This window comes from Furipterus horrens, unplaced genomic scaffold (assembly GCF_987537825.1).
Source record: "Furipterus horrens unplaced genomic scaffold, mFurHor1.1.pri manual_scaffold_12, whole genome shotgun sequence".
NCBI classification, from domain to species: domain Eukaryota; kingdom Metazoa; phylum Chordata; class Mammalia; order Chiroptera; family Furipteridae; genus Furipterus; species Furipterus horrens.
In genome coordinates this window covers 11,549,710-11,560,887 of record NW_028327182.1, presented here as the reverse complement: position 1 = coordinate 11,560,887, position 11,178 = coordinate 11,549,710, and the positions used below count along the sequence as shown (strand labels likewise).

At 33.7% G+C, this 11,178-nt stretch overlaps 1 non-coding gene across 1 annotated transcript; it reads right to left on the bottom strand.

Annotated features, from left to right (window-relative positions):
• Nucleotides 1–10,063: 10,063 nt before the first annotated feature.
• On the bottom strand, nt 10,064–10,170 carry LOC149995878 (U6 spliceosomal RNA). Its single transcript, XR_016507577.1, has one exon. It is a non-coding gene; the product is annotated as a U6 spliceosomal RNA (small nuclear RNA).
• Between the last annotated feature and the right edge of the window lie 1,008 nt (nt 10,171–11,178).

Genomic DNA, 11,178 nt, shown 5'->3' with positions numbered 1-11,178 from the left:
ATGCAAGTCATTGTTAAAACTACTTTATAATGTCAAAACCTTTCAATATTTATTCTATTTTACTCAATTAAATGTATAGAGAGAGAGGGAAAAAAATATTTCCTCTCTCTTGTTAAGCGCAGAACCTATATTTAGAAAGGATATCAAGCATCCATTAGAATTTCAGTCTGGATATAACACCTTAGTGTTCACAAGGTCAATTTGGCTTTTCCTGTAGTAAACTATTTTATGAATTCCCCCACGTCATGCTTTGCCTTGTCTTTCTAGTTGAACCTAAAGATTAAAATGACTGACAATCTCTACAACTTGGCGCTGCTGTTTTCCAGATGCAACTGACCATACCAACATGTTTTATGAGCCAAAGCTTGAAAAGTTACAGGGAACTTTTCTGGAATATGTATGACCATGTTTGGATGGATCCATTACACTTGCAGATCTTTTCAATCTATTATATCTTTGAGGACATGGTTTGTGGATCTTTATTTTAATATCTCCAGCAAAGCATCTCACAGCATGAGTAAGTAAGCAATAATTGCTTTTTTTTTAAATTACTAAATAAAGAATGAAGGAAAAGATGAGACGTGAAGCAATTTTAGAATTTGTGTAGGTATTCAAGATGTTTTAGAAATTTATTTTACAGCACGTTTCATATCTTTATACAGATATAGTATAAGCATTCTATTACCTTCAGAAACATATACATTTCAATATACTATAGTTGAATCTTTGTACTTTTTCTTAGATTAATACCTGTTTTTCTCAGTTAACTACTTTTTTATATGACAATTATACTGTGAGTATGACAAACTATTCTCCACAATGGAAGAAAGCTCGAAGAGTATATTCTTCCTTTTCCTAAACTCCTTTTCCTTCTTATAATCATACTCTCTACCTTCTTTACTTTATCTCTTTATTCTCTCTTTGAGAATGGAAAGATTCATGGACTATCTTTATGTGGGTTTTCTAAAGAAACTCAGAATCAATTATTCAGAATGAATATTTAGGTATTATCTCATTAATAAAACTTTAGTAAATGCTTACTCTGTGATAGTAAAGGACAAATTCTACCTACATTGTAAAACCAAACAGAAGTTGTCATGTAGAGATAAGTGATTTAAAAGAAAATATATACATGCATTTATAGTTATAAACTTTGATAATCATACAGATGCAAGAAGCAGGGTAATATAAGAGGAGTAATATCAGTAACTTCCTTTAGAATGCATGAATAAGAGAAACACATAATATATTTTTTTGTTTTTAAAAGTGAATTTTTGTTTTTAGAAAATGTATTATTTATTATACAGTGTAAGAAAAGTAGAAGTAGAAAATCAAGAGGAAAAAAAAAAGATAATATCAACCCTGGAAACAGCCATCATTAAAGGGAAGGTAGAGGTGCAGATGCTTTTAAATACAGATAGTAAATCATTCCAAAGTCTTGAATAAAACAACATTTCCATCATATGTCATCCTGGGCTATGCTCCTGTTGGGCCCTCTGCTTCAACCACAGTACACATGTTAGTTTTCTCTTACTGTGTAACAAATCACCCCAACAATTAGAAACGGAATAGCATCTGACATTTTCTATGCATCAGAAATCTGAATACAGCTTACGTGGGTAATGCTGACTTTGCTTCTCCCACAAGGTTGCAGGCAGGGCATTGGCCAAAGCTGTGGTCTCCCCTGAAGTACTGACTAAGAATCCACTCCAGGCTTACCCAGGGGTTTTTGGAGGCGGCCTCTAATCCCTTGCTCTGTTGGCTGATGGTCTTTCTATGTACTTACTGTCTTGGCCACTCAGTAGGGCAGCTCACAATACGGTCACTGGCTTCTCTCAGAGGGACAGTGAAAGAAGACAAGTAAGAAGGGAACTAGAGATTTTGGGGGAGCTAATCTCAGAGTAACATCTCATCATTTTACTGTTTTCTATTTGTTAGAGACACCTTAGTAGTGCCAGCACACACTGAAGAGTCAAGATCACACAAGGGTGTGAATAACGGGGAATGGGAATAATTGCGAGTCACATTTGGAGGTGGCCCTACTGCACCATCATATGCTCCCTTTTCCCCTAAATCTACAACTCAATTGTAGGGGGATCACTTCTTTCAATTTGAGTTTGTCCCAGGTTTAGCACTAAAATTACACATCTTGGAAAACCTTTTAGTCCTGGACCATTGGGGAGATTTGATTAGCCTATTTACACCTTCAAAATGCAGGATTTTTTGTAGAGACTTTTACTTTTATTATAGTAAGTAATCTTTTTTTTTTTTTCCTACTAGCATAAACTACTCAAACTCCATGACTCTACTTAAATACTGTCTCTTGAGAAAATCCTCACTATCTTTAGTTCAAGGTTGATGGTTCCTTCCCAACTGCAAAAACAAACTGTTTTTTGTAACACTGCAAGTACTTTCATGCCCTTCTATTAAGACCCATGTGGCCTCCCTCTCCCACCACCAAAAAAACTAGAATGGGGGTGGGGAGTGAGTGAGGATATACTGTGGTTGATTCACCTTTGTGTTTATGGTACCTAGCTCAGTAATCAGCAATTTTGCAGGAAAAATCTGCAATTTATAGAAGAGAAAATATGACCTCACAAAGGTGAAAGAAAATGTTGAAAAGCCAGTAAATGGAAGGAAAAAGAAACAAACACAACAACCTGGAATTGTACTGGTATCTACCAGAGATATTGATGATGAATTATGTGGCAAGTTCATAATTAAAAATTTCCCATTGTAAGCAATGACCTATCCAAAATTCCATAGTAAACAACAAAATTTTCTGATACTTTCATACAATAAGAGACATAATAACTGAATCATAGTTTGGTTTATTTTTTTCTGGAAAGTGCAAACATCGCACAATTTGTATTGCTTCCATATTCTATATTTGGAGAACTCTAACTAATAGGCTGACACTAATAGGCCATCCTGAGCTCCCTGCATAAGTACTGATAGGTTATAATCATAGGTGTTTTAGGGTTATCTAAAATAGCTTTCAAAACTGCATTATCTAATCCAAGGAAGAGCAGCCATCTGGAGTTACACCTTTGTCCCGGGTTATTTTACAGTATTTTGATTTTTGAGCAATTTTTCTATTGAATAATATTAGGTTTAGAGTAGGAAGTGTAATTTAAATGTAAGGGTAAACAGTCATCATTACATTTTTATGGATAGATGACAAGAATTAAATAATGTCAGAGCATCATGTATCATGGCCGAAGAGAGGACGAAATTTCCCTTCGCCCTCTTAATTTAACTTAGTGATTCAGAAGTATATTTACGAAGGTTAGGAACCTGGAGGTGACTTAGGAATTAGCTTTTTATTAAAGTTATGTCAGCCTACTTATCTTACTGTTCCTTGACCTGGCACACACACTTTTGGATTTCTATCCATGGTTATATTGCCTAATTTTTGTTACTTGAATGCCAGTAAACAAACCATGATTAATATAAACTACTATGGCAATAATATTCCTTTTGCCATGTACTTCATTGGGCTGTTCATGTAACTTATATTGGAACATTGACACTTCTAAGCTTTTGCTCCCAAATTAAATGAGAGAACTAGGTGATCAAAAAGCAATTTTGTGATATTGATAAAAATCAAGAATGTGATATCCAAAGCTATAACTATAATCTTCCAAATCATACATGAGGCATCAATAATATGCTGAATAAGAAATAGTGAAAAAATGGGAAGTGAGGTTTGAATCCATGAATCCTTTAATAAATCAAATGAATAAGTTCCTAAAATCTAGATCTAAATTCCTCTGGCCTCCTCTTCAGTGTTCTTGTTATGATTATTTCAAGCTGCAACCATTGGATATTCATTTCAGCAACTGAGTACGTTCTAATGAATAAAAAAAAATCTGCAGTAAAATTATTAGTGACTCATGTAGCAAAAAATCCTTCAATAAAATTAAAAATTAATCTACTCATATGACCATATTTTCAAAAATCAATAAACAAAAACATGTAGACTTGCTAGTAATTTAGCATTTTAAATATGAACTAGTATAATTTTTAATGGCAAAACTAAGCTAATTCTGAAAAATCTCCTTTCATCTTGAATAAGCCAATATTTGGTTCACACATACATCTGTATATAATATCTCTTTTATGTATGTGTTTCTATTAATATTAATAGTATATTCCTGCCTGGGTGGCATAGTTGATTGGAGCGTTGTCTCGTACCCCAAAAGGTTATGGGTTCATTCCCAGGCCAGGACATGTCCGGGCAGCGACTGCCTGATGTTCTTCTCTCTCCCTTCTTCAAGTAAAGATTAAAAATTTTTAATAATATAATGTAGTTGAAAGTATAATACAAATAGTTAAAAAATAACAAAGGCTTATTAGCCTCTGATTTTAGGTTTCAAAAAGATTACATTAACGGTTTTAGGTGATAATGGAGTAAAAATAGAGTAATTTTCTCTTTGTCATCTCATCAACAATAAGAATAACATTTATCATACTATAGTTATGTGTATATTTCTCCTAAATAGTCTCACTTTGTCATCAGAAAGATCAACAGAATAGGAAATCAAGACAGCGCCTTCACTCACTAATTTTCACTGTGGTTAATCGTTGGAACCATTAATGAAACCCCTGTTCTTTTCTGGCTATCTCTAACTTGAACTTGTTCAGCAAATTGTGTCTGCATTAGTAGCCATGACAACTTCGGGATAAATATTGAGTGCTGGCCTTCCAGCTGTTAAAACCTTTAACTCTATAGTATATCTCCACAGAGACATACGCATGCAAAACAATAGAAACTTTTCACCTAGTTCCAAGGAAAGAGGGGAAAATGTCATGAACAATCTAGTTTATTATAAAGCCAAATAGAGGATGAAGTGCAAATATTAAGAAAACTTTTCTTCCCTGAGGTGGTAAAACAGTTGGCAAATTTCATGGCAATTATATAAAGCTTTTATATAAAACAGATCATCAGCACAATTACAAGCTTAGTTGCATGAGGTACTGTTGAAGAAAAGGTAGAGAAACAGGGTAGCTGAAGACTGATATAATCTCAAAAACTTCATTGCCCCATTATATATATATATGAAATGACCTGCTAACTGAGACTGAAAGATGAGTGTGTAAAACCTTTTAAAGTGAAATACTTGTTACTAGAAACTTACTGAGCACTCCTCAGGCTGCTCTGATGCCCACAGACTACCTTGGGTTGATTCAACACTCCATATCTATGGCATCTAATTACATATTGTTGATATATTGGATAGGCAGGTTTTGTGCCCACCTTACATATGTTGATGAAGCCCTTTGATTTTTAGAATACTCAAATGTGTATCATTACAGATTATTAAATATACATGTAAGTCCTGTGGCATATTGTATTTTCCATGGGTGACCACAATAATATCTCCTATGCCATATTCTCTTCCAACAATATAAACTTGACATTCCTCCAAAGTGTCTCTTCCCTTGGACCACACAGACGTAACTGCATTGAGTGGCAGATTATGGTAGAAATAAGACTGTGTATCAATCATTTCTGAGGCTAAGTCATCAAAGTAGCATATATTTTTCTTGCTTCTTTGGAGGACTTGTTTTGGGATCTCATCTGTGCCTATCTTGCAAGGAAACCCAACATAAACATAACTCCCATGAACAAGCCACATGGAGAAGCCACATTTTAACTGACAGTCTAGTAGAGGTTTTACATCATCAATTGCCAGATGTGTGAATGAAGAAGTTTCCAGAAGATTCCAGCCTTTATCCGTTAAATTGCATCAGACCTAGTGTTTTTGCACCGACGTCCAGGATAGCGTTGAGTAGAGTGAGTCACCAGTGCTCTGTGCTTGAATTTCTAAGCCTCGGCGTCCCCCAAAACACCACGAAATAACTGTTTTATGTGTCAAATTTTGGGTAGATTTTTCTGCAACCTAAGTAGCTATAATAAGTACCTTATTTGTCTAAGTCTTCAGGTAGTGAATTCTTATTTATGTTAATTCCTATTTATGTTTTCTAGATTTGTTAAAAAACATTTTTATGATATCAAGCCCATCTGTATTCAAGGAAAGATCATTAAATAAATATTTTAGTTTTACTCAAAAAATAATGCCAGTTAATTTCAACAAAGAAACACCTAAGAAATATGGAAATTTTCAATAAATGCATAAGTACGATTTGCCCCTGTCAGAGTTTAAGAGAATTTATCAGCTGGATATGTAGACTAGAGAAACTGATTTTAACATTTTCAATGGTCATTTTCTTCCCTCTTTATAAAATATTAAGAAAATTCTATCTTTGCTAGAAGCAAACATTATTCAACAAATATCAGTAACCTGTCTTCCAGGAATTTGAAATTTAAAACCAGGGTGTCTCTCTGGCCTCAGACTTTGTCATGTGTTGAAAATAATCAGAGTTAATGTAATATAGAAAAATGTCTGGAAAAGTGAGACAGACAGACAAAGACAGACAGAGAGAGAGAGAGAGAGAGAGAGAGAGAGAGAGAATGGGTTATTCTTAATGGACTTTGTTTCTGGGTCTAGTCTTCTTGAAGGTAGAAATGCATCACATGCGTATCTTCATATCCCCCATACAACTGTAAGACCTGGTTGTCATCTGAGGTTACCTACCTAAAAATATGTATCTGTTAGAATGCCTTTCATTACAAGTTACGTTATCAATAATAGTGGAGAAACTGGAGTCTTTCCATGTTCAGAAGTTTTATCCTACTGCAGGTCCCTCTTGTTGCTGTAGGATGGCTACAAAGTACATAGTAAGTATACATCTTCCTTCTTTCAGTAAAAAATATACCATCTATCCCTATTCAGTCTTCATTTTTTTCCTCTCACTTGATGCTTCAGAGCCCTTTAATTCTTCATTTTCTCCAATATTTGGGAATTCTAACACTTACATATTAATGAAATCTGCTAAAGAAAGGACATTCTTCTTTGGCTTACTTTTTTTTTTTTTTCAGCACAGAATCAGTGACAGGGTTTTTATCTTTATTTATTTATTTTTTTCTCACAAGTTGCTACACATGGAGGGGAAAAATAGTAAGACTTACAAAGAATAATTTGAATTTTATAATATTTCAGAAGGGATAGATATCCATTTCTTAAAATACTATTTATTTTCCTCAGTTTCACTTCATCTTGTTTCCTTTATAGTCTTTTTTAAGGTCTATAGATTATCCGTTGGAAATGAACACATTAATGAAAGTAATTACAGCAACTTTTCTATAGCAATCATTTGTTAACAAAATTAGTCCTTTATTTTAAAGCACAATTTTTTAAAGCTGAGTAGCAATTAGTTTGTGCCAGATATAAATGACTGACTCTCACATAAATAACACAGAAAAAAATTACTCAAAGTAACAGTATCAAAAAGTAAACACTATGAATGTGTTGCTTTTCAGATTTGTTTAAAATTTCTCTTATAACCCTACCCATAAATGGTAAGATATCCAATATAGAGATTTGTTTTACTATGTACTTTATTAGCATTAATACATAGAATAATTTTCTCATGCCATTGAATATTTTAAATGGAAATTACTATAATATCTGTAAAATATTAAAAGGAGGAATGTAATGTTAATAATTTCATTAAATTCTTTTTTAGATTATTTATTATTCTAGTATCAAATATTACTCTTCTGTAGTGAATAACGTCTTGCAAAATTTAATATTCGTACTGTTTATTAACACTATATCTTTGAATTTATTTTTGTAAGTGGAATTATTGGGTTAAAGAGTGTGTGATTTCTTAAATTTTGTCACACAAATAAACCTAATTGTTAAAAGATATAATTTAAATATTTTTTCTGGGCTATTGATAATATGCCTGAAAATGATTTCATGCTAGGCTTTATATATTTATCATTTAATTCTCTCAGTTTACATAGTGAATCCTAATAAATATTTTATGATATCAGCCACAGGAAATTATATATTGCTTTATGGTCTATAAAGTACAATGTAACTTTCCACACTTCAATAGGTCTTCACTTTTCATCTTTAACATGGACGCATAATTTTACAGTATAGACATAAGCATTGTTTTGTTTTTATATAAGCAAAGCTATTGACATAAACCCAGTAATCATAAGATCTCTTTATTATTACAAAAAGACTAAAACAACTCTATTTAAGCAACAAGTTCTAAAATTGAAGGTTAATCCTTTGGAAATCTACTGTGATGTAATAAATTCAATTTTGACAATAACTGAGGTATCCATTATTATATAAAATGTAGAGTGATGCATCTGAATTTTTTGGATGTTGTAGAATGATATTTATAATTAATAAAATAATAAATTCTATAAAATAAAACACAGCCACTTAATATTATTGTTTATGTAAAACTTATTTTGAAAAATATTAATGGCAATTAATAGAGACAGTTTATTCACTACCTTATGGCATATTGAATATGCATTTCTCAAAGGAATAGATTTACATTAGTAAGGATATCACAATACAAGTCTATAAAGAATGTTTGTTTGATGTGTTCATATTTTAAATTTAAGAATAGTGATTTTAAGCCAACATGAAGGGAAAGTTAAATTCAAGATTTTAGTTGAATCAGCACAAAATTCTTTATTATAAAACTAAAGAGGTGGTTATAAATACTTCTGACATATGCTTTTGCTTTCAAAGGTTTTATATGTATATGGTAAAAATTATCTCTGAAGGAAGCTTGACATGAAATAGAATTGTTATCCCTCCCTATCTAAAAGTATTGATTGGGAGTTGAGTTACAGAACCTCACTGCTCAAAAGTACACCCTAAATTTTTTGAAGTTTCTGTTTTTGGAGGGGCATACTTTAGAAGGACCTACAAATTTATGTGATTTGCTTCTTGTTCAAGTCTGTTGCCTCTCCCTCTTCATATAACACCAGCCTTAACTAAGACTTTCTTAATCACAGTTCAGTCGTGTTATGAACATCTTATCTGCAAATTATCTTTTCTTGAAACATTAATATAAATATCTTCAAACAACTTCTGAAATCTTCTCATACAAAAAAATCTCCTTAATTACAGAAATATGGGCTGTGATAGTTGATTGTTGCTAGTGTAGAAAGTTTCCTTCTGAATTAATTAAAACTGTTTATGAATAAATAAAAGTGAACTTGATTGACTCCACGTCAAGGGAGAACGCCACACACAATTATGAGAAGGAATCTTGTTAAGAAAAGTGAGCGCAGGGATTGAATTGTATATGGGTTGGTTCTGGATGTTCTCCTGGTAAGATACCAGAGGTATGTTGAATCTTCATATCGGTTGATTACTTAAGGAAAGAGAGATTCTGGGTGAAGATAAGACCATAATGTGAGTCGTCAGACATTCTTCAGTGATTATTGCATAAATAACGAGGGTGCTAGTTCTGGTCCTTGGGAGCTATTTTGGGAGATAACTGAGAAAAGAGAGTTTTGATTGATTAAACGATTTATCTTAAATCACTCATTTTCATTGTATTTAGATAAGTCATTAATTTTTCAAGTTATCTCTGAAGCCACCTCTTAGTTTATAGTAAATTAATAAAAGGTGTATAGGGTTGTCTTTAGCTGTTTGAAAATCATAAATATGCATAACATATATGCATGGAGTGCGATAGAGCTTATAATAATGGTGAATGTTTACAAAGCACCTTCTGAGGACAAGGCTGTCTTCTGAGCATTTTACAATCACACCCTAACTTAATTTTACAATGACCCTGTGAGTCATTGTGAAATCCTCATTTTACGGATGAGAAAACCAAGGCACGCAGAGTGAAAGAAATTTTCCCACTTCCCTGTGCATGCTACGTTCCTGAGTCAGGCTTTGAATCCAGTCAGTCTAACTCCAGAGTATGTGGATCATAGAAACAGAAAGGAAGGAAAGTGAAGACAGAAACACATCATAAGTTCAAGTCAAGAAAAAGAAGGGAATGGGTAGAAAAGTGAAGAGCTCTCGGGGGCCAGATTTGCTGGGGAGTTTGGGGAGATTAGAAGGAGGAGACATTGGTTGTTGATGCCACTGATTTCTTTTATTTTATTTTAAGTATATTTTATTGATTATCTTGTTACAGTAGTTCCAATATTTTTTCCCCCAAAAATATGGAATACTTCATGAATTTTCATGTCATTCTTGCTCAGGGGCCATGCTAATCTTTTCTGGATCATTCCAATTTTAGTACACGTGCTGCCAAAGTGAGCACAAGGCAACTGGTTTCTATATTCATTGAAGGAGAGATGAAATAAACAGTTTTCAGGACTATATTCTGTAGGCTCTAAACAAGCTTTGACTTTGGCTTTTAAGAAAAATTTCAGTAAAGATTTAAATTGACTTGGTTACTTTAGGTTTGGGAATGGTATTTTACTGAATGAAAATGATTCTTTGGGGATAACCTCGCGTTAAGAGAGGAAGAGTCAGGCATAAGGTGAAAGGGCGGTTCTTTGAATTTTTTTTCTATAATTCTGCACCCTATACCTACTGAATCATCCCCACGTGCTAAGCTAGCCACATGCAGTGATAAGGAAACCTGATGGTAATTTCAGCACCCTTTGGGACAGAATATCTGCGACTTGAGTCAGCCCTATGAAACACTTACTACTATCAAGATTTTAAAAGGTATGGCAGCTTTCTTGTAGAAATTATGGTGTGAAGCAGTGCTACGTAAAGTGGAGTATGTATGCGTGGACCCACAGGACGGGCCAGTGTCACCTGGGAACTTGTTCAACATGCAGTTTACCTGACCCCACTGTAGGCCAATGGGATCATACTTTCTGGGAAGGCAGTCCGGGATTCTGTATTGGGGCAAGGTCATGACTATGCACATGGAAGTTTGAGAATCACTGTTAGGAGGGTTGTCATATTCAGAGGTAGACCATGATGGTGCTTGGATTACCACTAAAATACAAGGGTAAATTTTGGTCATTACTTAGAGATAAGAAATACCAGCCTGGGGAAAATAATGTTGTTTGAGATGATTCATCTACAGAGAATGAAATGCATGCAACCTCACACGAGCTGACTCCCCCAAACTTGTGTGTTAACCAAAAGGCAACGGGCTCCCAATTTTATAAGATTTTCTGAACTTGTTAAAGATCACGATGATGAAAATGGTAATGAGGACCCCTCCACTCACTTAGTGTCCCCGCTACTTGCTCAGTGGCAGGAGTGCTTGAACTTTAGTGGAAAGCAAAAAAAAAAAAAAAAAAAAAAA